Here is a 27,908-nt window from a genome sequence, read left to right on the forward strand (position 1 = left end):
CTTTGATTTAAAAGGTTTAAGACACATATAAGATTTTAAAAATATTATTCATTTTTATTGTTTATTTTAAAAAGATGAAATTAGGGGAATGTATACATGCTACAATGGAATAATCAGGATTGCTAATTTTATGCACATTATTTTTACTGCATTCCATATGGAAAGGTACTAAAACAATGTAGAACCCATTTTGTGGATGATTTTATAAAGGATTTATGATAGCCATGTAAAAACTATTTTAATTTCAGCAGTCGTCTGCTTTGATTTTTTCAAACATTTTCAGATAAGGAAACTACAAAGTTATAATATTTGAATATTTTAAGAGGATTATTAAAACTATTATTCCTTTCCCAACTGTTCATTTTAAAAATATTTACTACAAAGCAAAAATAAAAATAACGTCCTATGTGAGTAGCTTAGAATAAAGTTTTCTTATTTATTTACAGAAAGCAGCGCACGATAAGGCAGTGGGTACTTATTCAGCATTGTCATTCCTTTTGGACATTCTACTTTCTGCTTGTCATTCTCTCACTTTATTGAAAAAAAATTAATCCACCTAATATTTGTTGGAGATCTACTCTGTGCTAGTCATTGCTCCAGCTTATCGCCATGGGGCAGCGAGTCACCAGGATGACTTCCAATGATCCTTGCCTCCTAGTATTCGTCCCGTACTGTGGTCCTTCTCACATGGCGTCACTTTGTTTATGTGACCAATAGAGTATGGCAGAGCAAAAGTGTGTGGCCTCCAAGCTTAGGTCATAAAACACATTGTCACTTCTGCCTTACTCTCCCTTGGGCCATTTGTTCCAGATAAAAGCAACAGCTATATATGGAGGATGCTCAAGGTGTCCAATGGAGGGTTCCATGCAACGAAGATCTAAGTCTTCCCGCAAATAGCCAGCACCAACTTGCCAGCTACATGAGTCAGACATCTTGGATTTAGGTCTTTGTTGCCCAGTTAAGTCTTCACATGACTGTAGCTCCAGCCTACACCTTGACTGCAATCTTATAAGAGAGACCCAAGACAGAATCATCCATCTAAGCTGCTCCCAAATTCCTCACCCAGAGAAACTGTGAGAGAAGAAATGTTTATTCTTGTTTTAAGCCATTAAATTATGAGGTAATTTTTTACACAGCAAGAGATAATTAATACAGCCTATTTTATCACATGAGAAAAAAGTTAAATGATTGTGTTTTGAAAGATAACAAAGAAATATATGTACTAGAAGGACTTTAGGATGTCACGTTGTGTTTATGTGCAGAAAAAAAAATAGTGGATTCTGAAACTTTGCAACATTCTCATCTGAAAAATGAGAGATATTTCTTTGTTTAGTTACTGTAAACAATTATCAAAATTGAGTTCTATCATTAATTTGCTTTTATTAATAATTTGCTTGGAGCAGTATTAAGACTTTAAACAGCCTGTAGTTTTCAAAGTACTGAAATAGATCTCTTGGGTAGTCTAAGAAATGGATGAAACAAAACTGACAGCAATATTGCTTCCCATAAGAGCTACAATTGATTGCAGCCAGACTCTGTGAGTAGAATATCAAGATCTGATTTCTACTCAGTTATTTTCTGTAGGAGGGGATGTGCTGGCACTAAAATTGCTGCCAAAAAAGAGGGAGAATTTCCTAATCAAACATAGACTTGTTACCTTTTCTGAAAGAGTCTACGGAAAATCCCCAGATGGGGCCTGAGTCTCCATTTCAGCAACAGACTTTGACTATTGCTTATGAAGTGAAGTTCTATAAAATTTCTGTCTCTTTTCTGAGCTAGGCTAGCTGTGTGCAATGAGAGAGAATATGTAATATCTGTACATCCCCTACTTTAAAAATTTCTTTGTTTAGAAATCACATTGGCCAATTGTTTAATGTTTCCATAAATGACTAAGACGACACTCCTCCTCAGTGTCCCAAATGAGTAACAAAATTGTCACAGAATGTCCTGTGGAAAGTGTTCAAGGGTCAGAATACCCACTTAGAATGGCCACCTGGTCTGGTTGTCAGATCTCAGCTCCATTGTAGCCAATCTCTTTGGCATGCATATTCATCTCTAAACTGCTATCTGTTGGGCCTGTTTGTAAAGAATCCCACCTCAGGGCGGGAGAGAAGACACGGAGAAGCACATCTGGTAATAATGGCTATTGCTTAGCTTTTCCTTTAATCATAAATTAAGAGAGAATTAAGACCTTCCTCACTGGTCTCTGTATCATTGCATTCTTTAATTTCTCTCTCAGTGAAATAAAAACAGTACTGTTTTCCTCAGAGCTAACAAGTTACATAACATTTAATTCATTTGTGTTAGGCTTCTCTTTAAAATACAAATATATATTTCATTGGATAGGCCTATTAGTAACTTATAATTTGTGTAAATTATTATGACCAGGATATAAATGTATGTTCTTCTTTACACCTAGTTAGAAGTGAGGGGATAAGAGCTTTGCCTGCAGGGGAGAGAGGGTGATTTGGAAGCACTGTGTGGCATTGTGGGGGGGTGGTGCTGTCTCTGTGGAAGCTTTAGGACAGCCATAGGCCACATGAGGATAGTGAACACTTGAGTCTTGGAGGTGAGAGGATAGAAGGCCCCAAGCTGTGAGAGGAACAAGGAGAACAAAGTCAGTCAGTCAAGGAAAGGAAAACCGCACCAACTGGAAAACTGCGCCCAAGATTCAGTTGGTGGTAATAGCTCTGAAAAGTGTTACAAGATGGGGCAGAAATTCTTTTTTTTTTAGTGTGGCATGCTTTTATTGGATGGTAAAATTCTTTCAACTATTTACGTTTTGAGCATAATACAAAATACGCACACAGAAGAGCATAACTTTCTCCCATGACAGAAAGCATTAATAACTCTTTCAAAGGTACAGGTATTTTGTACCAATTTCATTTCAATATTTGACCACCTTTGGCTACTACACGTATTAAATTTTTCCAAATAGAAATAGAAATAGGCTCATTTATCAATACCACATGTTGATAATTCTTAAAATCTTTTATAAAACTTTTAAACATACTTGCATATGACTTTAACATTCCCTTAGTAGCCCACTAAAGCCTGCATGAACATGTTACAATGATTACTATAAAGCACAACTACACTTTTTGTAAACAAAATTGGGGCAGAAATTCTTGATGCATTTTGTCTTGGGTATTCAAGAGTATAAGAAAGGGATTGTACTTTTTTTCAGTTTGTCATTTCCCCTTTATTTCCTTGAATGGTCAGAAAGCGGATACTTAGAACCAAAGGTATTCTGGCAGTAGTCTTCCGCTTGTTCAGGCATAAAGGGATAGAATTTCAGTGAAATTTGCCATAGTCTGTCTCTCTGCCTTTGGATGTGTCCTCAGGAATCAGAGAGTATAGAGATAGGAAGCCACAGGACAGGCCGTAAGTTGGAAATTGTCCAAATCCAGACCACCCTCTGAGATAATATGCTGATCAAAGCAAATTGTTCTCACTAGCATGGTTTCAAAACTGGTCTTAAAAGCCCTTTTAATGACCTGGTAATTGTTTTAATAGCTCCTCAGTCAAGTGTGAGCTGCTGTAGCTGGCACGTCAGCATTGTGTGAAGTGTGGTGAAAGTTCACTCCTGGGGCATCTAGAACATCGTTAAGCATTCCTGCTTAAATTTTGGCTTACTTAGCAATAAAAAACTTATTTACTGTGTCCATAAAACTTGTCTCTGGCTGCCTAAGGAAGTCTCCGGGCAGGTTGGCTCTCAGGTGAGAGGAATGTTGAAGGAATCCCTGATGAGCAGAGCCTTTCCCTTTTCTGAGCAACCTCTTCAGTGGGCAATGGAGTCATTTTGTTCAAATTCTCTTTGCTTCCTTCATACGAAGAAATGTCGTCAAATCCGAGAGGGAAAATAACCTTTAAAAATCATTTGTCCAGATTTACATTCAATTGATATTCATATATTCATTTATTGAGTACCTTCAATATGCCAGGTACCATTCTAGGCACTAGGGATATGATACTGAAAAAATCTGTGGCATTAAGAATATGTTCTAATGAGAGAAACAGAATGTGTATGTGTCTATACACACATGTATATATGTATACGCATGTATATGTACATAAAAACACATATATACATAAGCAGTGGTTAAGTTCTATGGAGAAAAATACAGAAAAAATCAGAGTAAGGAGTGTTGCTGGTACGATGGAAAGGGAGTTCTATTTTATTTTATTTAGGTTGGTCAAGGAAGGCTGACATTTGAACTGATGGAAATGAGAGGGCAAGTCAGGAAGGTGTCTGGTGGAAGCAAGTTCCAGGTAGAGGAAAGAAGAACAAAGACCCTGAGGTGGGAGTACGCTTAGTATGTTTCAGCCACAGCAAGGAGTCCAGTGTGGCTGACAGTGGGCAAGGAAGTGAAGAATAGAGATGAGGTAAGAAGGGAAAGGAGTGGGAGGAGGCAGATCTTGGAGCATCTTGGAGGCTATTGTCAAGACACTGGCTTTTCCTCTGAGTGAACTGGGGGAGTTCTTAGCAGAGCAGTCCCATGATCTGAATTACAATTGAAGAGCTGTCTCTGGCTACTCCAGAGATGTGCAAGAGGAGGGGAGGAGAGGGTTACAGCAGGGAGACAACTGTAATTATCCAAAGGAGAGATGGTGAACCAGGATTGTGATGGTGGAGAGGGTGAGAACTGATTGGTTCTAGATATATTTTGGAGGCGACCTGACAGGATTTGCTGTGGAGTTGGAGAGAAAGTGAGTAAATGATGACTCTAAAGCATTTATGCTGAGCAACAGCTGGATTAACGCTCCATTAATGGGATGGAGAATACCCAATACTCACTGTGTGCCAGATGTACTATGAAGCCAGTGAGTGACAGAGGTAGAATCGAAACCATGTATTGACACTTTTTTGGGTACCCAACAGGCAGTATCTGCCCTCACCTCTCTAATTATGTGAGAGAATATGTGATACTTGGAGCCGCATGGACTATTTTGTGACTATGAGGTCATGTATCAGTCAGAGTTAGGCAAGAATGAGATGGCACATTGTAAATGTGGGAACTGAGAGTATAAAGCATGGGCAGGATCAAAAGGAACTGTAAGGAGTAGTTCTCACCTTGGGCTTGCAATTGTAGGAGCCCTTACCACCAGTGGGCTGGAAGATGCAGGGGGAGGGAGTGATGGTCAGAATAGGTACAGGGCTGTAACTACAGCTTTAGGAGAGAGGTGCACTACAGGAGCTGTCGCCAGGAACATAGGTAGAAGAACTCAGGCTCTTGAAACTTAGCCCCAAATGGAAAGACCTAGAGGAATAAAAACCCTAGCCTCCCACTCTTCTCGCACTCAGATCTCCTGCTGGCATTGCCCACCCGGAAACCATAAGGTAGGGAAGTTCAGTGAATATCATCCGTAGGAGGCAGCCTGCCAGGGGTCAGAACAGGAGGGAGATATGCCGATTCAATGTAGATAAGCCTAGAGAAAAAGAGAGCACATGGAAGGATGACAGACCGGAAAAGTAGAAAAAAATCTTAGGTCCCTGATGACGTTCTGCACCACTACACTGCATCTGGAGCCACCAACTCCAGTGTTTTTTGTTTTCGTTTTTTTTTTACCTTATTATTTTGAAATAATTTTAGACTTACAGAAAAGTTACAAAAATAGCAGAATGTTCCTATCTACTTTTCACCCAGCTCCTCCCAGTGCTAACATCTTGTGTACCCATAATATAATCATCGTCACTAAGAATTAATATTGGTATAATACTATTAACTACACTGTAGATTATATTTGGATTTTTCCAGGTTTTCCACTCATATTTTTCTTTCTATCCTGGATCCATTGCAAGTTACCACACTGAATTTAGTTATTATGTCTCTTTAATCTCCTGCAATCCTTTAAAATTTCTTGGTCTTTCCTTGTTTTTTAATAACCGTCACACTTTGTAAGAGTACAAATCAACTATTTAGTAGTGTGTCCCACAATTTGAGTTTCTCTGATGTTTTCTCATGATTAGACTATACATTTTTTGGCCAGAAAAACAGAAGTGTTGAGCCCTTCTCAGTGTATCATATCAGGGGTACATCAAGTCTTATTACCTAATTACTAACAGATCTTATTGTATATGACGGTAACTTTGATCTCTTAGTTCCCATGGTCTCAGCCAGGTACAAACTTCTTTGATGTGAAATGATTATAGTATCTCTATTTTTTAAGTCACTGTTAGTTGGTATTATCTCACTTGCAGACGGACACATCCTAACGAATGCACCAATTCCTCTACTCATCTTCTTATTCCCCAGAGTACTTTATCTACTGAAGGACAAAATGAATAACAATCAAGGGTCCTTGAACTGTATATTTAAGACCTGTGCATATAGTCAATTTACGGAAAACCAAAGTGGCAGAATTGCCTTTTCATCTCATTGACTTTAAATTTCTTGAAACTAAATAGTAAGTGTATGATTAAAACCAGAAAACATTTAATGATGAAATTAAAGAACCAAAAGTTAGAGGAATTATTAATCCAACCTCCTGTATAATTACAGAATCTTCTTTGACAAATTTAACGATGCCTTTCCATCTATTGCTTTACTACTTTTTAAAGAGCACAGTACATTGCAAGGTAACTCTGTTTGGGTAGCTGTCTCTATTTTATTTTTAATTCTTCTTTATGCTGAACTGAAATCTGTGTCACTATTATTTGTCCTAGAAATTCTATCCACTGGGACTTTTCAGAAAAAAATAATCCAAAAGAACTCTCCAAGAGGCAGCCTTAAAACATTTAAAATGACTAATTGTGTCTCGTAGAACCGATTATTAGGCTGGGATCAAGGCTGGAGGAACTCTGTGGTATTGCACCCATGTTGGCATCAACTGATTCACCAACCCTGTCTGGGCAGAGTTGTTTATCTCTAAATCCATTTAAGTTCTGTTATTCATACAAACTTCCTGATCTTTTTCAGGAGGACGTCTTAAGAGTCAATTAGTTAAAGAAACACTAACATGTTCTTGGCTCCTTTGTCGAAGATTAGCTGTCCATGGATGTGTGGTTTTATTTCTGGGCTTTCAATTCTGTTCCACTGATCTGTGTGTCTGTTTTTGTCCCAGTACCACGCTGTTTTGATTACTATAGATTTGTAGTATGTTTTGAAGTCAGGGATTGCGATGCTTCCAGCTTTGTTCTTTTTTCTCAGGATTGCTTTTGCTATTCAGGGTCTGGAACCCTCATACACTGCTGGTGGGAGTGCAAACTGGTGCAGCAACCGTGGAAAACAGTACAGAGATTTCTCAAAAAATTAAAAATAGAAATGTCATACAATCCAGCTATCCTACTACGGGATATTTATCCAAAGAACTTGAAATCAACAATTCGAAGAAGTTTATGCACCCCTTTGTTCATTGCAATGTTGTTCACAGTGTTAAGACTTGGAAGCAAGCCAAGTGCCCATCAATTGATGAATAGATGAAGAAAATGTGGCATATATATACAATGGAATATTAGTCATAAAAAAGGCAAAATCGTCCCATTGGCAACAACGTGTATGGGCCTTGAGGGTATGATGTTACGTGAAGTAAGCCAGATAGAGAAAGACAAACACCATATGACTTCACTCACATGTAGAAGATAAACAAACACATGGGTAAAGAGAACAGATTAGTGGTTACCAGAAGGGAAGAAGATGCAGGAGTGGGCAAAAGGGGTAAAGGGGCACGCATATATGGTGATGGATAAAAATCAGACTATTGGTGGTGAGCATGATGCAGTCTATACAGAAACTGATAAATAATAATGTACACTTTAAATTGCACAATGTTATAAGCCATTATGACGTCAATAAAATAATTGAAAAAAAAAGAAACAATAAGAAACAAACTCCTCAAATTAGCGATAGTACAATAGAACTTTATTTTTTACTCATATAAAAGTCCAACACAGGTGTTTCTAGTAGGCAGGGGGCTCCCTTTCACGTGTAATCCAGGCCCCCGGGCTCCTTACGTTTTGTAGCTCTGCCATCCCCTGGGGCCTGCTGGGTAAAATGCATAGGAGAAGGAATTCCTGCTTCTTCAAAACTCTCCCGGAAATGACACGTATTATTTTTACTCACATTTCATTGGCAAAAGCTTGCCACATGGGCACGCCTAGAAGAAAGGAGCCTGGGAAATATGATCCTAGTGGGCAGGCACCTCCCAGGGAATGTCCAGAGCATAGAGAGAAAGCACTTATGTTTGCTCTGGGGTTAGCTGCCTCTGCACAGGTGGCTTTGTTACACACCTTCTGAAATACAGATGTAATCTGTCTGGGGTGTTTCTTTGACCTAATATTCCAGCACAAGGGTCTACAAACTTTTTTTGTAAAGAGCCCAATAGTAGATATTTTAGGCTTTGTAGGTCATATGGTCTCTGTTGCAAGGAGTCAACTCTGTCATTCTAATGCAAAAGCTGCCTTAGACAAAATGCAAATGAATGAGGGTGGTTGTGTTCCAATAAAACTTTATTTACAGACACTGAAATTTGAATGATATTTATGTTCACTGAAATTTAAATTTTCATATAATTTTACAGGTTATGAAATAATCTTTTTTTGTTTTTTTTTCAACAATTTAAATATGTAAAACTTTATTGGTTCTCAGGCCGTCCAACAACAGGTTGCAGGCCAGATTGGCCTGTAGGCTTTATTTTGCTGACCCCTGATCTAGCATCACTCTTTATAAAGGAGGTGACATTAATATATTATGATTTGGTTTCAGTGAATACTTGCTAAGTCTTAGTGTACATTTATCTCCATCCCCAAGTTTTGATAAATCATTTATTAATTAGAATGTATTCTAGATATTACATGGCATTTAAGTCAATTCAGTAAGTTGATTTCATACTTTCTTAATTGTATCTACAATCTATTAAGCACCCGTGAAATACAATCATTTGGCATGTATTATTTTAGCTCTTCAAAAATACCCTCTGACATAGCTGTTACCGTGCCCACTTTATCATTGAAGATACCAAGGCTCAAAGCAGCTAAGAAGTACTTTGATCATATTTCACACAGCAAGAAATGGAAAACCCAGAATTCAAACCCAAGTTGAATACAACAACCTGTGCTCGTCTCTCCACACCAAAGTTTCCTGGCCTTAGATGTGTGAGCTCGTTAAAAGCTGATAGCTATTTTTTTATTCTCTCTTCACCCGTGTTCATGTATAGTTTATCCATTTCAACTTAAAAATCATATTCCTTCAATAGAGCCAAAACAGCACAGCTAATGCCAAATGACAATAAATCAAGTATGTCGTTCACTACGAGGAGAAGTTCCTTGTTGTGGAGAGTGGCTCTGAACTCCTAATGCCCGTTATTGACAGACAGAGCAGGAGAAAGCCTCAAAGAGAGAAGATGCATCCTCTGAAGAGAGAAGATAAAAGCCAGCTGCTCTTCAGTAGTTCTGCCCTTGAGCTCTGCAGACATGTAGGCCTTGCTCTGTTACTAACTGGTATGACCTCGGGTGATATACTTAACCTCTCAGTTTTCTAAGCTCAAAATTGCTTATCGGATTTTATGCTCTAACCTTTTACGAGGGACTTGAGGTAACATTGGTGAATCAAATTTAACACCTATTTTGCAAAATTTACAAGGTGGCTAATCGGCATAAATTGCAAGTTAGGGTGTGTGAAGGTACTTTGTGAATTGCAGATACTGCACAAATAAAAGCTATTATGAATATTTTAGATTTCATCACCGATTATATTTAGTTAAGATCACAGCATACTGGTGCTCATTTCATCCAATATAGAATCTTTAATGAGAGTAATGTTTTTTTCTCCTCCCTTCGTTATATAGATTTTTAAACTAATGAATCCATTAATCTCTGTTTATATTTGCCCTTTGGATGAAATTTTTCTTAATAATAGTATATGCTTCCCCCAAGAACAAAGATTATATTTCATAACAAATCTATGTCCTTGAAATACTATATGAATTTCCAAGCATAGACACTAGTGTGAAATATTATTTTGGAGCATAAAAGAAACCATTTTACAGCTCATTGACACTTCAATGGTGTTTGCATGGGGAAGTTCCAGGCAAAATGAGATGATACAGCACCAGCAGAATAGGTAAAATCAATATCTGTCTACCATGGCTTTTCTCCTATCTCATGCAGTAAAATTCAGTAAAAGGAAAATTGATATGCACAGTATTAAATAACAACAAAGAGCAAGAGAAATTCTTTGTAGCAGCACATCTTGCAACACACAAGTCTCTTCCTCGGTGGACTATTTCCTTTTAACCACCTGAGGCTCCTCACATTTCCGCTGCAGCTGGAGAACACCCCGAGGCACTTCCTGCCTCCTAGGAGTTTTGGCACAGGGCGTCGCTTCTGTTCCCCTCAGCTTTCCTCAAGGCATCTGATTTGTTGCTATGAGGATCAGTTCTGTCTCTACTGCTGTCTTCATCACGAGTGAAAGATGTCTTGTCTACTTTTCAGTGACAACTAGGCCACCATTGATGTGTGTGGGGGACGAGAAGGGAGTAGTGGATGCTGTTCTTTTTTTTTTTTTTGACACTAAACAGCTTAAATTTGCACTTAGGGAGAACATAACCAAGGCAAATTTTCTTATTAAATAAAAATGCCACATTTTATTTAGGGAGCCCTGACCAAGATCTAACCAGATCCACGCTTCACCTAAATATCAGAGGAAAGGCTTTAGCATTGAGTAACGTTAAAATGGTAATAATGACTGACTTCTTCTGTTTAGCTGTATCAATCAGAATCTAAGATGTGCATTTATTTTGACCCACCAGTACAACTTCTATGATTTATCCTACAGACAGACTGACAAATATGCAATAAGAAATATGTATAAAGATTCACAATGCTGGGTCATAATGGCCCCACAGCAGCAATAGCCAGATGCTAAGGAACACCTACCCACTTTAGACAGAGAACACATTCTCCTGCTCTGTCAGTCTCGGCTCAGGGCTCAGTGCTCTTTATTCACCTCTGATACCTGCTTGTTCCCCACAGGTACTTATGTGTGTGACACACATATATGCTTTTCACAGGGCAACCATCTCTACAACTATAGGAGCACATGGAAATGAAGGAAAATGCAGCCTATCCAAGAAGGCAAGAAACTCTGTCAGATTATTTCTTTTTATGTTGTTGACTTGTTTGATTCTAATAAAGCAAGTAGTAAATATTTATAGAAATATGAAGAGAGAATAAATACATGGAACAACACAATTAGAAATCCTCTTTTATCTTTGCCCCAAATTCTCCATCCCCCATTTCCTAGATTATTGTCAACATATATATATATTTATCCTTCCAGTACACATTTATAAGTGTGTGTGTAGGTACACATGCATGCATGCACAATGTTCATAAATGGTATCAAAATACACTTGTCCATTACTTATTTTTTGACATAACAATAGAGCCCTTTCCATATAAGTATGTATAGATCTGTCCCACAATTTTGATAGCAGCATAATATTTGAAATGCAAATCACATTAATTTATTTAACCATCCCATCACTGGTATGCATTTAGGCTGTTTTAAGAATAAAAAACTGGAAATAGCCTCAATGATTAAAATTGTGTCAATCTTAACTTTATAAAGTTTGTATTACAAAACAATAGGTATATTGAATATATTTTTCAATTCCCTCTCTCTCATTTGCCCTCTTCCTAAGATTCAAAATTGCCAAATAGTGGAGTATGCTTGGTTCTGTTGAAAACCCTCTATTAATACAAACAAACAAATAAACAACAATTTCTGATAGCAGAAAACATCCTTGTAGATAAACAAATAAATGGATTTACTTGTTTCTGCTCTGAGTTTCAGGAATTCCAGATCTTTCTCTTTCCTATCCTGTCCCCCCTACTCCCTCTTTCTCTCATCATTCAGTTCTGTTTTTCTCTTTATATTAGCTTCATTCTTTTAAAAATATTGCTGAAAAAGGTTTCATGCTTACATGTCTCCCTGTGGTGATCCAAGAAGAAAGAGTGAAATCCTGTCTACGAGTTTTCATGTATGAAATCCCAGAGGGGTCTGATTGACTAATGCTGTAACCAGAAGACTGGATACTATGGTTGGTTGTCCTACTGTACTGGTTTGAATAGTGTCTCTCAAGAATTCGTGTTTTTCTGGAACCTCAGAATGTAACTTTATTTGGAAATAGGGTCATTGCTGATGTAGTTAGTTAAGATGAGGTCATAACTGGAGTAGAGCGGGCCCTTAATCCAAAATGGCTGGTGTCCTTATGAGAAGAGGAGAAGAGACAAAGGAACAGACATACAGAAAGGGGAGACAATGTGAAGACACACAGGGAAGACACCATGTGATGACAGACAGATATTGGAGTGATGAATCTACAAACCAAGGATTTGGAGCAACCACTAGATGCTAAGAGAAATGCATGGAATAGATTCTTCCTCTGAGCCCCCTAACACTGCTGATGCCTTAATTTTGGACTTCTGGCCTCCTGAACTATGACACAAAAAATTTCTGTTGTCTTAAGCCACTCAGTTTGCAGTACTTTGTTATGGAAGCCCTGGAAAACTAATATACCCACCAAAGCCACACGAGTGGGAGAGGAACAGTTCTTCCAATAATGCAGATGCTATTACAAAATTACTAAGAAGAAATATTGACCAAACCAAACCAAACAAAAACAAACCAATGACCACCACCAACAAAAACAAAATTAAAATCACCTGGTGGTACAACCTTGAAACGCTCCCACAGCACTTTTCAATCCCCGTATAGCTATTTTTATTTATTTGATATTTTTACCGCATCCACTTCCACAAACAAGTTGAGGAAATTTACATAAGAAGTAACAACATAATAAAACCACAAACTTGTATTAAGAAAAGCAACAGTCAAATAATAATGGAAGGTAGGAGAGGTGGAATGATTTCAGCAGAACATGACACTTAGAGCTACGTTTCCTGGTATTTGTCATCAAACAGAAAACGGAGTCCATACAACTTTCATTACCCAATGAAGGAAGTATACTTGACTGTTCAGAAAGAAACAATCTTTATTCTTATCCACTAGAAGAAATATGTATTTCAGTAAACCAGAATTAAACTAGCCCTCGGGAAAATCAAAACTCAGTTTCAAATTAAATTTCAGAAGCAAGAGAAAATCGAATCTGGAAGAAAGTGACACCTTCCAAAGCTTCAAAATCACAAATTTTCATACATAATATTTGATACTCAAAACCAAAAATCATCGACTATACCAGGGCCTAGGATCGAAAGAAACAAAATAAAAGAAAACAAGCAAAGAAAGAAACCCATAGAAGAACCAGCTATTGCAGTTATCAATCAGAAGATCCTAAAATAACTGTGATTAATAGGCTTAAGGATATAAATGATAAGATGGAGAGCTTCAGGTAAACCCAAGAGCCAGACTTTGACAAATTAAAAAAATTTGAGCAAGTCCGGGTAGTGATTGCACCTTTGCAGAAGGAGGATGGAGTCTAGGTGGGGCTACAAGGAGAGTTTCAGAAGTGCCGAACTGGTTGATGATTTCCTGGGTGTGTTTCCTCTATGAAAATCAATAGACTGGTACGTTTTCTATATATATTCTACTTCAATTACAAATTTACTTTTTTAAATGTACAGACTGGTGAGGGTCTGAAACAAAAGCATACTCGAGTGTAGATGAGAAGGAGTTAGACTTATAGCTGTCAGTGATTTCTAGATGTGACTGTGATTTGGGGAGAGGGGCCAAATGTCCTGCTCAAGGATAAATATTGAATTGGTAGAAAAAGCAGAGATTAATCCCAGAGTGGTAACTCAATAAATATTTATTACGAGAATGAATAAACTCTCTATTTATTCCTTCTACTGAAAAAGATGGTACAAATAAAGGGTTGAATAAAGAAACATAAACATTTGTTTTTCAGATCTCTTTAGGGTGGCCAGTTCTTTTACATATAGGGACAGAACAAATTATATAGGATTTAAACTAGGAGAAAGGAAGTAATCTTTTCATATTAGGCCCTGTCTTTAATTTACTATGTGTTTTCTGGGAAATTTTTTTTCTCTTGCTTCTCTGAAAAGAGCACTGTGCATATTCCCTGGCTTATGGCTACACAGAGATCAGCTACTGGGAATCTTCTATCTGGAATCACGCAGATGGTGAACTTGTGGGCGTGTCGAGCATGGTTCTCAACATTCCACATCAACATCCAAACCAGTTAACACTAAACATGTGAATTAACGGGTTTTCAAGAGCAAACAGGTTCTATTTCTATTGTTTTTTAAGGCAAGCCAGCACACTCTCTAATTCTGATTGAGGAACTTAGGTACTGACAGAAGGAAAGCCTAATGGCCTATTTGAGAACCACAGAGTTGAGCGAAATTTCCCTTTCCACCACTTTAAATGAAGGGCTCCCTTTAAGGTCGGTATGTGTTTTCAGTGTGGTTAAAGTGAATACTTTAATAACATTTTAAAAGAAAAATCAACACTCTTTGTTATTCCACTTCATAAAGAATTCACAAAGGGATCAGCTTAGAGAAAATGAAGATTAAATAATTGTGTCTGGGTTGTATGCCAGGAAAATGGGTCACTTATGCACACATGCTCTATCATTCATTCAACAAATATAGAAAGCCCCTGCTGTTTGTAAATTGAATTATATAGCTTCTCTAACTGCCTATGGTTTAATGGGCTGAGGGGATACACACAGCACTAAGCTAACAGTACAAAATGATTGTAGAAAAAATACTGAAAGGAAATGACAATATAGTGTATGTTTAAAAGTACCAATTGGATGTTCTAAGGGACAGTTACGGAGGAGGAAATCATGAATTAAAGTGGGCCTTGGAAGATGGCAAGAGGGTAGATAGGAAGAGCAAATGCCTCTGATGGTTCTTTCTCTTTCTTAGGCGAGGAGGCAACATGTGAAAATGCATGTGCTTGGCAAGTTTTGGGGAGACTAACAAAACTGCAGCAGGAGCAGAGACTGTAAAAAGAGAGGCATGGAAGACAAAGGTGGAAAAAGTTTTGGGGAAAAATCATTTATGCAAGGCTAAGTAGGGCGAATGGATTTCAGACAAAATAACATCATGAAGGCAACATGGAATAAGAGAAAAATCATAAACATTGAAGTAAGAGAGACCTGGATTGGGATCCCACCTCTCCTAAATATGCATGAGTCTCTATTTCCTCCTTATAAAAAGAAGATAATGTTATCATATAAGTTTATTATGAGTCTTAACTATAATAATATGTATAAAGTGACTGAGCCGTATAAACCCCTAATACATATTAAAACACCATCCAACTCTTTCATTTTATACTCTATGTAGTTGAGTGCTATAAAAAATTTTGAGTCAGCTAATAGCTTGATAAAGACAATGTTTGAGAAAGATCAATCTGACAGCAATTTGCAGGAAGTCTTGGAGGGAAAACAGCTGGTAAGCTGTTTTATTGGGATGGAGAACTTGAATTCCCTTAAAAAAATATCTGCGAAATATAGATCTGGGGAGGTGTACATGGGCTTCTGATTATCAAAGCAGTCCATGACTTCCAAAAGGGTTATAGATCCTTGTGTGTATTACCGAAGATGCTAGACTACGAGGGACTAAGGAAGAGAAGTGGAACATAATACATAAGATATAATTATTATATATGCAAATTAAAGGAGGAATTGAAAATAACATTGAAATTTTAATCTTGTGTCACTGAGAGCATCATGATACCACTTCCAGAGAGGGGAAAGTCAGTTTGGAAGGTAAGGTTATATGTTGGCTTTACACATGTTAAGTTGCAGGTATTTGTCAGAATTGCTAACTAAAATCCTGACTAGAAAGAGTTTTGTGTGGACTTGGGACGCAGGTCAGGGCTGGAGATAAGGATAGTTTAAGGCAGAGCTTCTCAGTTGGTACCTCTGTTCCAAGGGTACAAGGCAGGAGGCCAGGGGATGCATAAAGCCCTGGATACAATGAGACAGTTTGGGGGAGCATATTTCAAGATTTAGGGAAAATGTTTAAAAATTTTTGCAATTCCCTCCCAAAATTATTGTGCACACTTGCAATGACGTGTTGTGAAATAATAGAAAATAAATAACATTTTAAAGGAGTAATTCAGAGAAAAAGTGTGAGAAAACTACCATAGAAGGAGGTTCGTTTTCTGAGAGTGTGAAAAATAAAGTAAAACAAAGTAAAATGAGCAGAGGAACAAGCACTAGCTCTCTGATAGAAGATCCAATTAAGGAGAACTTGTCAAAAAGACAAGTAGATGTACCAGAGAATAAGGCATCAGAACCCTGGATAAAGAGCATTTGAAGAACAGGCTGTCCTCAGTGTCAAATGTGGCAGGGAAGTCACATAAAATGAGGGAGTCACCGGGCAATTGAGTCTTCTTCTTAAACAAGTCTTTAAAGTAATGTTACAATGTTAGGGCTGTATGTAAAGATGTTTAGATCATGTTCTAGAATAAGCTTTAATGCAGAAACTTTTCTGCTTATAGAAAGCCCTTCAACAGATCAGTAATCAATCATAACATGAATCACTCAGGCAGATCATTCCTTTTACCAGCTTTTTACTCTGCTCATCACAGCAGCATGTAGCATCCTTCACCCAAATCTTAGAATCTGACAATTTCATCCACTTCAGACTTGATTAGAAGTTGAATACTGTCGAGAATGGAATAATTTATAATCTCAAAACTTAGCACTTTAGGGATAATGATGGGACAAATCAATTTTTGCTGTTGTTACAGAAGGGGCTCAAATACCCAGAGCTTGTTACCCAGCCTCCTCTATTAGTCAAAATGAAACAACCACAAAAGTGAACAAAAAAAGAAAAATTATAAAATTTATTATTAATATTGTTCTTGTTATTGTTGGATTAGAAAATGATACATTTCACTCTCATTTTTTTTAATTGCTAAAACTTCAAATATGCGGTAAAAGCACCATTGGAAGCTTCTGCACTGGAAGGAAATGCTCATAATATAGTCGCTGCCTAACTCTCATGCTGTTCCTCCAAAAAGGTGCAAACAGTGTAGGAACAAACCTTTGGTCAGTGGGGGCTTGGGGGAGGGAGCAAGCTCTAAACTAGGAGTCAAGTTCTGCCTCCAGTGCTTCTCTCTTGTGACTTGTGCAAGTGTCCTTTGTTCTACGCATCTCTGTGCCTCTCTGTCTGTAAAGAGGTGAGGACACTATCTCCCCTATCCAGTTTGCCACTCTGGGCCTCAGTGTGATAACTCATGATAGGCAGGAAATTATATCTTTCTTCACAAACTTATTGTGAGGATTATATTCGACAGTATCTGTACATGTACGTGTCATATTGTAAGTATTCAATGGGATCACTTGGAGATCTTTCCATCATTTTCTTCTACTTTAGGGATCTTTTGGAACAAGCAAATGACATAAGCCACTATGTAGTACTTTAGGCATTCATATGCAATAAATACGAGAGAGAGAGAGAGAGAGAGAGAGAGAGAGACAGAGAAAATGGAGAATGATGGAGAGAAAGAGAGATTGAGAGAGATTTAAAAGAGTTGCCTCTTATTAGGAGGTTACATTTAAAGACTACAGAGAACACTGGGCTGGAAGATAGCTTAATGGAAGATACTGAATAAAGACAAAATCTGGCAATTCTGCAGCTCCAGAAATGGGTATTAGCATTAGGAGGGATGAATTTCATATTTGAAAGGATCTCAAAATCTTTGAGATTGAGATAGCCACAGTTGGGATACACATATCTTGTCCAAAACTAATTTCCATGAAAATGATAAAAATGGCAATACAAGTGACATTGAATTATTAAAAATATCAATAACTCTAATTTTCTAATAAAGTAAGGCTAAAATTCCCCTTTAGATAAGATTGTAAGATGACATTTATGTAAGAGAAAACTTTTTTGTGAAGCAAAAAAGTACAATGAGTCTCAAATGTTTTTGACTCTGATCCACGTATTTAAAGAGCATAAAATACTTAACCATTTTATGTGCAATGCATGCTGATGTTTTCTGTTCTAAATGGCCTTTTTAACCTGCTAATGAGTCATGACCTGTACTTTCAAAAAAAAAACAACAAAAATCCCAACTTCTTTACTAGTTCCTTTTACATATCAACGCTAAGTACAATGATATCAGAAATGAACACTAGTTTTTTAAAATCTATTAATCAATAGATAATCAGGATCCATTTTAGATGATATTTTGATATCTATTCAATTCGACTTATATAATTAGATACAAATTTCTTATTGAGGCTGGATTATGTCAATTAGTGTGATAATATTTCCTGCAACAACCCAGATTCAACGTCTGACCAAGGCAGGTCATTTGATATGGCAGGTGTCAGGTGAGAGAGTGAAGGATATAAGCGAAATATTATCTCCACTTGGGAAAAAACCCAAAAACCCAAACCCAAAAAACCTCAAAGTCTATGTATTTTGGTTTGACTTTTTTATGGAAAAAGAGAACCCATCACATAGTTTCCAGTTTAGAGTTCTCTTCAACTCCAGGGCTCTTTGGCAATTATCTGATTTAGTTTGTGGCAACTAATAGAAATATATTTGAAATGAATTAAAATTGGGGGTGTTTTATTATTATCAAGGATTCTTAGATATTTTGTAAAGCTCTCTTTAGAGAAGATTTTAACCTAATCTAGGGATCCTGATACTGATAAGTAGAAGATGCAAACCAGTAAACATAATTGAGAAATTATATTAATAATAGCAAGCGGTATTAATATAAGAAAATTAGTACCATACGACCAAATGAAGGAACACGCTTTATTGTGTGCTCACAAAGGGATTGGAGTTATGGTTTGAGTGACCATCTCAGATTTTCCTGAATGTTATTATTTTTCAATATTTTGCCCACTTATCAGATTATTTTCAGAGTATGCATCTTCAATTTTGATTCAAGAAAGTTGGTTTGTGGGTTCACAAGAGTAGGAGCACTTGTCCATTCTTTTCCATTTAACCAAACTTTTAGAGTAGATAGAGCAAAGAATGATATTGATTAAGAAAGGAGAAAGCTTGGAGAGCAGGACCAGAGCCCTAATCACAATGGTGATGTAGGTGGATTTTGTCCTGAAACTCACTCCCCTTCTCTTTCTGTACCCTTGTCCACCTTCCTGGGCAGTCTAAACCTACCAACCCCACCAGCTTAGACTCTGAGGGGGCATAAACCAGTGTTTGAATTCAAAGCTGATGGCTTATTAGCTACTTGAACTTGAACAAATTACAAATTCTCTTAAATTTTATAAATTTGGATTAAAGGATTATGTACATATAATTTCCTACCATAGAGTTGTCCGATTGTATATGTATAATTTATATATAATCTCCAGAATAGAGTTGCCAGATTATATATATATATATATGTATATATATCACCTAGCAGAGAGTTGCTAGATGAAATACAGTACACCTCGTTAAATTTTAATTTCAGATTAATGATGAAAAACAACAAATAATTTATTTCATATAAGTATGTCCCAACTATTTCATGGGGCATACTATACTAAACAATTATTCATTGTTAGAAATTCAAATTTAACCGAGTGTACTCTATTTCATCTGGTAACTATATTTCAATTTCGGATTAATGATAAAAAACAAAAAATAATTTATTTCATATAAATATGTCCCAAATATTGCATTGGACATACTTATACTAAACAGTTATTCATTATTTATCTGAAATTCAAATTTAACTGGGCATCCTGTATTTTTATTTGCTAAATCTGGCAACTCCCTGCCTAGCATGATATTTGGCATATCATAGGAGCTGCAAAATATCTCCAGAAGCCAAAAATTGTGGCAAAAAGAGCAAAGACTTTTGCAGATAGATCTGCATTCAAATTCTTCTTCTACCAGAATTTTATTTTGGGACAAGATTTTCCTAAGATCTGAGTCTGACCTTCCCAAGGTAGTGTCATGTGGTCTGAATCTCTACTTTCTCTTCACCATCAGTATGACTGTGTTCCCAACTGGTTCTTGCTTTGGAAATGAACACATTTACATGATAACAAAAGAACTCTAAGACCTCTCTACCTAAACTCCTAGAAAGGAACGACTTTCCATTCTCATCAGTTTGGTAGCTTACTATCTACTCCAACTATTGCCCAAGATGAAGACACCTGGGAGAAGTCTCTTTTCCACAACAGCTGCCTTTTCCTAAATGCATGGGCAAGGGAAATTCACCTGGAGCCCGACGGTGATGGGCAAAAGCTCAATAAACTATCATTAGTACTAACATGCCTACCATTTACATTAGGCAGGGTGAGCCAGAAATTGGAACAGGTAAGAAATTTATGTAATAACATTTGTGTATGATTTGGTCAATGATTTTACATGGTACATTTCATAGATTGTCCCTTAGTAGCAATGCATAGATCTACATGTCGTGTGAAATTACAACAAAGACATTGCTTCTACATGGCATTTCCACTGTGCATATCTGTGATGCATTGTCGTGATGGCTTGTTTCTCAGATTTATCCTGAACAAAGCTGTACCTTTAACAAATTCCAGAAAAAGGCAGGGAGGGAGTTCAAATCTGATGAATGTGTAGTCCATTCCACATGGTGATATGGGCCAAAGTAGGTTTGGAAATGATCATCCAATTAGTCCCTCACCATTCAGCACAATGGGGTGGTACACCACCCTGTGGGAACCCCTCTGAGTGACCTTCCCTTAGCTTGTCGAGTGCATTGTCAAGGCATTAACTGATCACTTAATACCTTGGTTTTGTAGGGTAAACATTTATTTCTGTTTCCAGACTTTATGACCAAATTGTAGCTGACACTTATTACAAATATACATATATATGCTTTGTCATTTAAACATATCAATCCTGTAAGATATCATTATTATCTCCATTTTGCAGATGAGAAAACCGAAGCAGAGAGAGGTTATATAACTTGTCCAGGATTGCACAGTTAGTAATTGATGGAGCCAGGGTTTCAACTTGGGCAAACTGCCTTGACTGTCCATATTCTTAATTCTTAAGCAATGTTGCTGGGTAATATTGGAGTAATACATGGTAATAATGAACCATTTCCTTGTGCAAGTATCACTTCCACGGAATGAAGTCATTATATATAGAGTTGTATCTTTATTTGTAATGGGACCTAAGCCAGAGAATTTCGTTTTGAGAGACACTATTCATCACCTCAGGCTAAGAGTCAGCTGGATGCCTCTGCCAAACCTCAGTGATTCAATTTGTATTCCAACAGAGGTATTATTCAGTCATTATTTTTGATTTCTTTTCAAAGCTGTGCTTCTTCTACTTGCAAGCTATCTAATGATTTTTTTTGTTTGTTTTTGTTTTTTTGTACAAAAACACCAACATAGTGGATACTTTAATGTTAAAATCTTATTTAAGACTAAACACAGAAACTTGATTTGGAAGGCTGAGATTAAATTAAAAAAGCCTTCTTTATAGATGCAAATCCTCAAATTCTTGCTCCAGTTTGCAAAAGAGAAGTTATTGAGCAAGAAGGGCTAAGTAATTTTTAACTATTTTAAAAAATACTATGCTACAGAAAAGAAAGAGACAATAGTTGCTCTTTCTATTGTACATTACATGGTCAAAGGGGCACCTCCCCTAACTGACTGGAGGAAGTTAGCTGTTGGTTTCAAAATCACTCTTTCCAGAGAAGTAGGGTGTGTGACTCAGATTTCCACACCAAGGTGGTCCATGAGAGAAGACTTTAGATGTAGAAAAGGTTATGTTAAATTCTTTGGTATCGCTTATTATTTCCTTCAGGCAAACCACAGGTCAGAGAACCTCAATCTGAAAATGGCACAAGTTACATGTACTTCTTCCTCTTCTTTTTGAAAAGGTCTTTATGTCTTTCAGTTTTCCTCTGTGCTCCTGACTGGTATCTTTGTACAAGTAAATGTACTTATCAGAATGAAAAAGCCATTCCAATCCTCAACTGAGACACCTTTTATATCCATCTCCTGTAGAGACGAGGTGAAATGTGATTTGAAACTGAATATATACAAATTGGCATATAGATTTCACACTTTTCAAAGGTCTTGAATGGCCAATGTGATGAGAAAATTAGAAAGAAAAATAAGAGAGCAAGAACTAGGATAATTTGGGAACCCAGTGTACCTCTCACAGTCTGGTAGGTATTTGCACACAGTATTGCATTTTAGCCTACTCCTTTTTATTGGTGAGGCATCTGAAGTGTGGAGATAGGAAAATAACTTTCCCCAAATTATGCATGTAATATAAGTACAGGTACCAGGATTCAAAACTAAAATAAAAACTCAAGATCTATGATGTTTCCATGATACCACTCTTAGGACTTCAGACATGGTGTTGAGTGCTAAACACTCTGAAATTGGCTAATGAAGTGGACAAGCCCCTCAAATCTCTAGAAAATTGAAATTAAAAAAAAAATCTTAATTTCTAAAAATACTTTCAAAGTTAATGTTCCAATAGTAGTTTGGCATTCATAAAAGACAAATTTAATTGGGAAAGTACATCATTGACCTTTGCTATATGAAATTCCTGAAGAATTTCACACATATTTAGGGTTAAGTGTTAAGCATTTTCTTTCAAATATAAAACATATGCTTGGAAATTAGTTTGGCTGGCCCTGACACTTATGTATTATATTACCCCCAGAGCCTTTTGGATTGTAACCCATTTGGCATTATGCCATTTTTCGTAATCGTGTTTTTTTCTTCATAAGAACCACAGTTTCCCATTAGACAGGAAGTGATAAATTACTGTAATCCATATAATCGTTGCCTGTCAGTATGACATTTTTTCATTAGCATTTACTGCAATACACAAGGTTTAGGTATGCCCTAATTGTGGAATTTCTTTTTAATGTTTCATATATATATGTGAACTAAGCCTTTTGATTCATTAATTCATTCAATTAATGTTTACTTTATTGACTGCTTTATCGAGAGCTAGACTTGACAGGGCACTACAGATATAGTGGTGAATAAACCCCGTGTACTGGGGGAGATATTAATCAAATAACTGGTAGTAATTGTAGAATTACAACTGTGATAAGTGCTAAGATATGCAGTGCTCTGAGACGGAGAGATGGGGCAATCAACCCCTGCAGAGAGATAGAGAAAGGCTTCCTCAGGGGAGTGACGACTAATCTGAAATCTGAAGGACAAATACAGTAAATTAAGACAGGGAGGAGGAAAGGGGGTTCTATCCTTTGGATCCTGGTTGGGGGGTGGTGGTGTGAAGGAGCAAGCCAAGGAGCACACTGGATAGGGTTCAGTAAGCAAGGTGGAGAGGCAGCGAGGGCCATCATGAGAGGTTGGGTGGGAGATGAAGAGGTTTCAAAGCTGGGAGGAGAGGGGATTCTGGAACAAGTGACAAAATCGGAGTTGTGTTGAAAATGATTGCATAAATCTCTCTAGACATAGTGGGAAAAATGCATGAGAGAGGATAAGAGTGGATGTCAGTAGATCACATAAGAGGTGTTTGCAGCAGTCCAGTCTAGGGGTTTTATAGCCTGAGTAGGGTGATATGGGATGGAGGAATAGACAGAGAGCAGATTGGAGAGATGTTTCTAGATTACCTATGAACAGACACTGCTGGTGAATTAGATATAGAAGAATGGGAGGCAAAGAGGAGGACTTATGTAGGGTGACTCAGGTTTCTCACTCTCTGTGCTCCCCATTTATTCAAAATGGACCAAACTGGGCTGAGAGTAAAGGATGATGCTAAGTCTAGTTTTGTACATACTGGGATTGAGGTACCTTAGAGACATCTAACTAATGATGTTCCATACACTTTTGACACCAGTCCATGTTCCTTTAGTCTCAGGTATGGTTTGTGTAAGCTATTTTCTGTAATTGAATTTGCGTTTCATCAAATACTTATATATTCCTAATTAACTTAGCAAAATAGCTATATCTTTAGCTTGGATGGCTTAAAACTTGTACTTCCCAGGGGAAGGCACTGTTTCTTAAATGCTTCCCCAAAAAACGATTTAACTTAAGGAAATGAATAAATTTCATTATTAAGAAATGTAGTTTGCAGATGACAGATATAATGCACCCTGATAAGAGCTCTCAAAGCTATGAAGCTTTGGCATGTTAATTAGGTGGTAAACTGCATATTCCCTTAAATTAGCATCTGTCTGTATTATGATGAGGGGAAGTTACCTCAAATTCACGTACCTGTTTCCTTTAGTATTTCTCCTCTATGTATCTTTTGCAGAAAACAACAAAATCACAACAGTATTCTCTAGCATTTTTACTCCTGTAGGTTTTGCTTCCTTTTTACTAAGTAAAGGCAACTGTCCAAAGCAGAATGAATTCTGTCATTGTGAACTCTATTAAATGAGCAGTCACTTGCCACTGGGTGTGGTGGAGTCAGAGAGACTTAATCATCTCTCCTTTTTTTATCCTGAATAGTTACAAGGAGCTTCATCTTTTCCAAGTCTTAGTGCCTGTGTGTGTCTGCCTCCCCTGAGTTTAAGGCTCATAGTTGGTGTTTCATCCCCGTGTGCCTGGAGGTGTATCAGTGAACTACTCTGGTCCTTTTACCTGTGAATCATGGTGGAAAAATCCAGAAATAAGAAGTAATAATAATTTAGCTGGAAAAATACCTGTGGGAAACTCAAATAATCATAAACCACTGTGCAAAACAAAATTAATGTATATTTGTTGAGACTAATCCAGGAAAATTTAACTGCGTTTAGGCAATCCTGCAGATATTGCAAATTATTCTACTTTGCAGAAGGAAAGCAAAAGTTTAGGAATGAGAAATATTTAGGTTGCAAATGGAAGGATGAAATAAAATCACTGTTTATCCGAAGGTTGAGAGAAAAGAGAAAACATAGACTTTTAGGTTAAGGAGGAAAGTTTGAGTTTTTGGTGGAGACCAAATTTGAGTTTTTATGAAGACTTGCTGTTGGATGTGATGTTTGAATTTCCTTGAAATCTGCAAATATAGTCAAATTTACATTTCTTTATAGTATATCCAAATGTATCCAGCTTTTAAAAAATTATTAGTAATGCAATAAATAAAAGCAATACCTTAAGCCTCAAAATGGTATGGTCAATAAGACAAGAGAAGAAAAGACTATAGAATTGAGATAACACAGAAGATAGATTTTTTACTTTTAAAAAAATGACAATGATTGCCAAGGGCCCTGTTCCCAGAGATCATGGTTTGACTATTTAGGGACAGGGCCTGGGAATCAGTATTTTTAAAGCTCCCAGGTGATTCTGACGTGTAGTCTAGCTTGAGACTCCCCTATCTCAGAGATAGTTACACTGGCTATAAACGATGTGTAAGATGAACCAGACATGCTCTCTACGGCTATCAGCTATTGGTCTATTGCTAAAGCTTCCTGGATACACTGGGGCTACAGAGATTCTTCTGATGAAAATGGATTTGACAAAAAAGATTTTTGTTTTTAATTTTTACTAATGTAATAACTTAAAAAATAAACCTATGACACTGGTATTATTATTATCCCTGTTTTAGAGATAATAGGCAAAGAGTAGAGGATTGAGATAAGGCAAAAGAGCCTGTCTAATTTCCAGTCACACACCTCAAAGATTAGGATTGAAACCTAATCACCTCCATGCTGATGGTCAGGCCTGCAGGCTTTCCTAGGAGGTTGTGCTGCCTGCCCCTTGCAGGTGTGTCTTGGAACACTACCCTTGTCTCAAAATGACCACATTCTTCTTGAGAAGAAAGAAATGAATATCAAGAGAAAAATGAAGATTGGGAGGATTGCTGATATTAATATATTTGTAGAGTATAGTGTTTCACATTTTAAAAGCAATTTTTCTTTGTAATTGTCAAGGAAGAGAGGGAAACTGCAATTTTCTTCTATGAAGCCAAAGGATAGTCTTCATAGAAGAGAAGCACATTCACAAGAAACTTCAAGAAGAGCTGGGTATGGAGGCCTCTTCCATGTGAGTTCTCTTATTCAACATCTAAACTTATCAACCTAAATAGGAGGCACAAAAGATGCCTGATATTGGCTCACTTGGACTAAAATCTGGACAGGACTTTGACTTGGCTATGAGAAGAATTCACTGGCCCTCTGGCTTGTCATTTGAATCTCGTCCATTAAAACTATGTTTCAAGTCCGTTATTCCTAGAAAAAGATTAAAAGTTTAAGACTAATTAGTTCACAACCACATTTAAAACCTTGAAAAATGCTACTAAGCGTTCCATCATCAGGAATTGTTGTATGGCTGCGCCCAGCATGGGGCCATGACCACGCAGGCACTGCATAAAGGGTGCTTGATGGTTTGATGATTTTGTATGATTAAAAAACTTAGCACAAAAAGTTGGCTTTCATTACCTTGAATTTAGAGGAATATAAGATTTCGCAAATAAAAGGCATAGCTTCTTACTCTCCTTAAGTGTTTTAACTTTCATAGAACATGATTTATTTTCTTTTTTAACCTTTTTAAACCATGCAGAATCTGAAGACAGGCTAAAATTACAGATATATTCAATTCTGAGTGGAATAAGCAATAAGAATATTCATAAAATCACAATTGCTAACACTGAGAACACAGTATGTCATAGTGTGTGATCCATCTAATTACAAGGATTCTCTTAAAGGCCATGACTACTCAAGAGCTCAGTACAACTATCATTTACACATTTGCAATGAGGAAACGAAGCTTAGAGGGACATGTCCAGAGACACCCATCTAGTTAAGCGTCAGGGCTGGAACTCAAACTCAAGCTAATCTGAAACTGGGACCTCCAAGTGGCCTGAAGTTAGGGGAGTTAGCATTAAACACACCAGCCCAGGAGGTTTCCAATATGCTTTCTAAGGTTGTGTAACTGCCTGTGGCTTCTATATGCTATTTGGAAACAGGGTGAATACACATGATTTCTTGTGTCTATTCTTCGGTTAATTAGAGGTTTCAGTAGTTGTTATCTGCTTACACAGAAGGCGGAGATATACAATTACAAGGATGGTTTGAAATAACTCCAGGTTTTTCCTACCCACTGACCGTGCAGAATCTAAATCCTTAATGTGCATGATGGATCCATTCCTTCCCTCTACTTTATAATTTCTCCTAAAATGCACACAAATAAACTATTAGCTCATTCAAAATGGCTTGGGATAGAAATAGCAACTGATGTTTAAATCTTACAACCAAGCCAGACAACTCTCTGTGTAAGAGGCCATACTGCCTCATTACTGTCTTATTTTGATTGTATCAGCAAGTGGGAATCAATAGGTCAAACAAGACCTGTGAATTAGTGTTTATATGTACACATGCTTTCTAGCTGAAAGTGGTAATGTTATGATTATTAGAAATGGTACCATCGTTAAGCAAGTGATAATAGTACCTAAAGTGTTTTGAACGCTCTCTAAGTGCTGAGCACTGGTTTACACGCTCTGCATGGATGACCTCACAACAACCCTATGAGGAGGGACAGCATTGACTCCGTTTTGCAGATGAGAGCATATAATTTGCCCGGGGGGGGGACATCTAGTGATTTGCAAGCCACCCAGGCAGTTTTACTTCAGAGCTCACTCTGAACGTCTAAATGATCTTGGCAAGAAATTCTGTTATCATTGGAAGTTAAAGAGAATGACTACATTATGAGCAATATAATTTAATTGTTTTAGAACCAAAAAGTCCTGGGCTCTGTTTCTCGTGCTTTCATTTATCAATCAATGTCCTTGGGCATTACTTCATTTGTTAACTGAAGATAATAGTGATAACCTTACCTCATACGTTGGCGTGAGATTTAATAACTAATCCGTATAAAGCACTTTAGCACAGTGACTGGAAAATAGTAAGTACTCAATTATTATTATTATTATTATTTAATTTATCTGACCTCTGGTTCCATGAGTTAATTGCAGCTCTGAAAATATGCAACAAATGCATTAGGCAGGCTTGACTGCTTTCTTTAACTCTTGACTTGGTGGTTTTACATTATTCAACAATTTAGTACAATTTGACATTTGTACAGCTCCCTTCTTACAA

This window comes from Ceratotherium simum, chromosome 15, assembly GCF_057802395.1.
Source record: "Ceratotherium simum simum isolate JZ-2026a chromosome 15, ASM5780239v1, whole genome shotgun sequence".
In the NCBI taxonomy this organism is placed as follows: domain Eukaryota; kingdom Metazoa; phylum Chordata; class Mammalia; order Perissodactyla; family Rhinocerotidae; genus Ceratotherium; species Ceratotherium simum.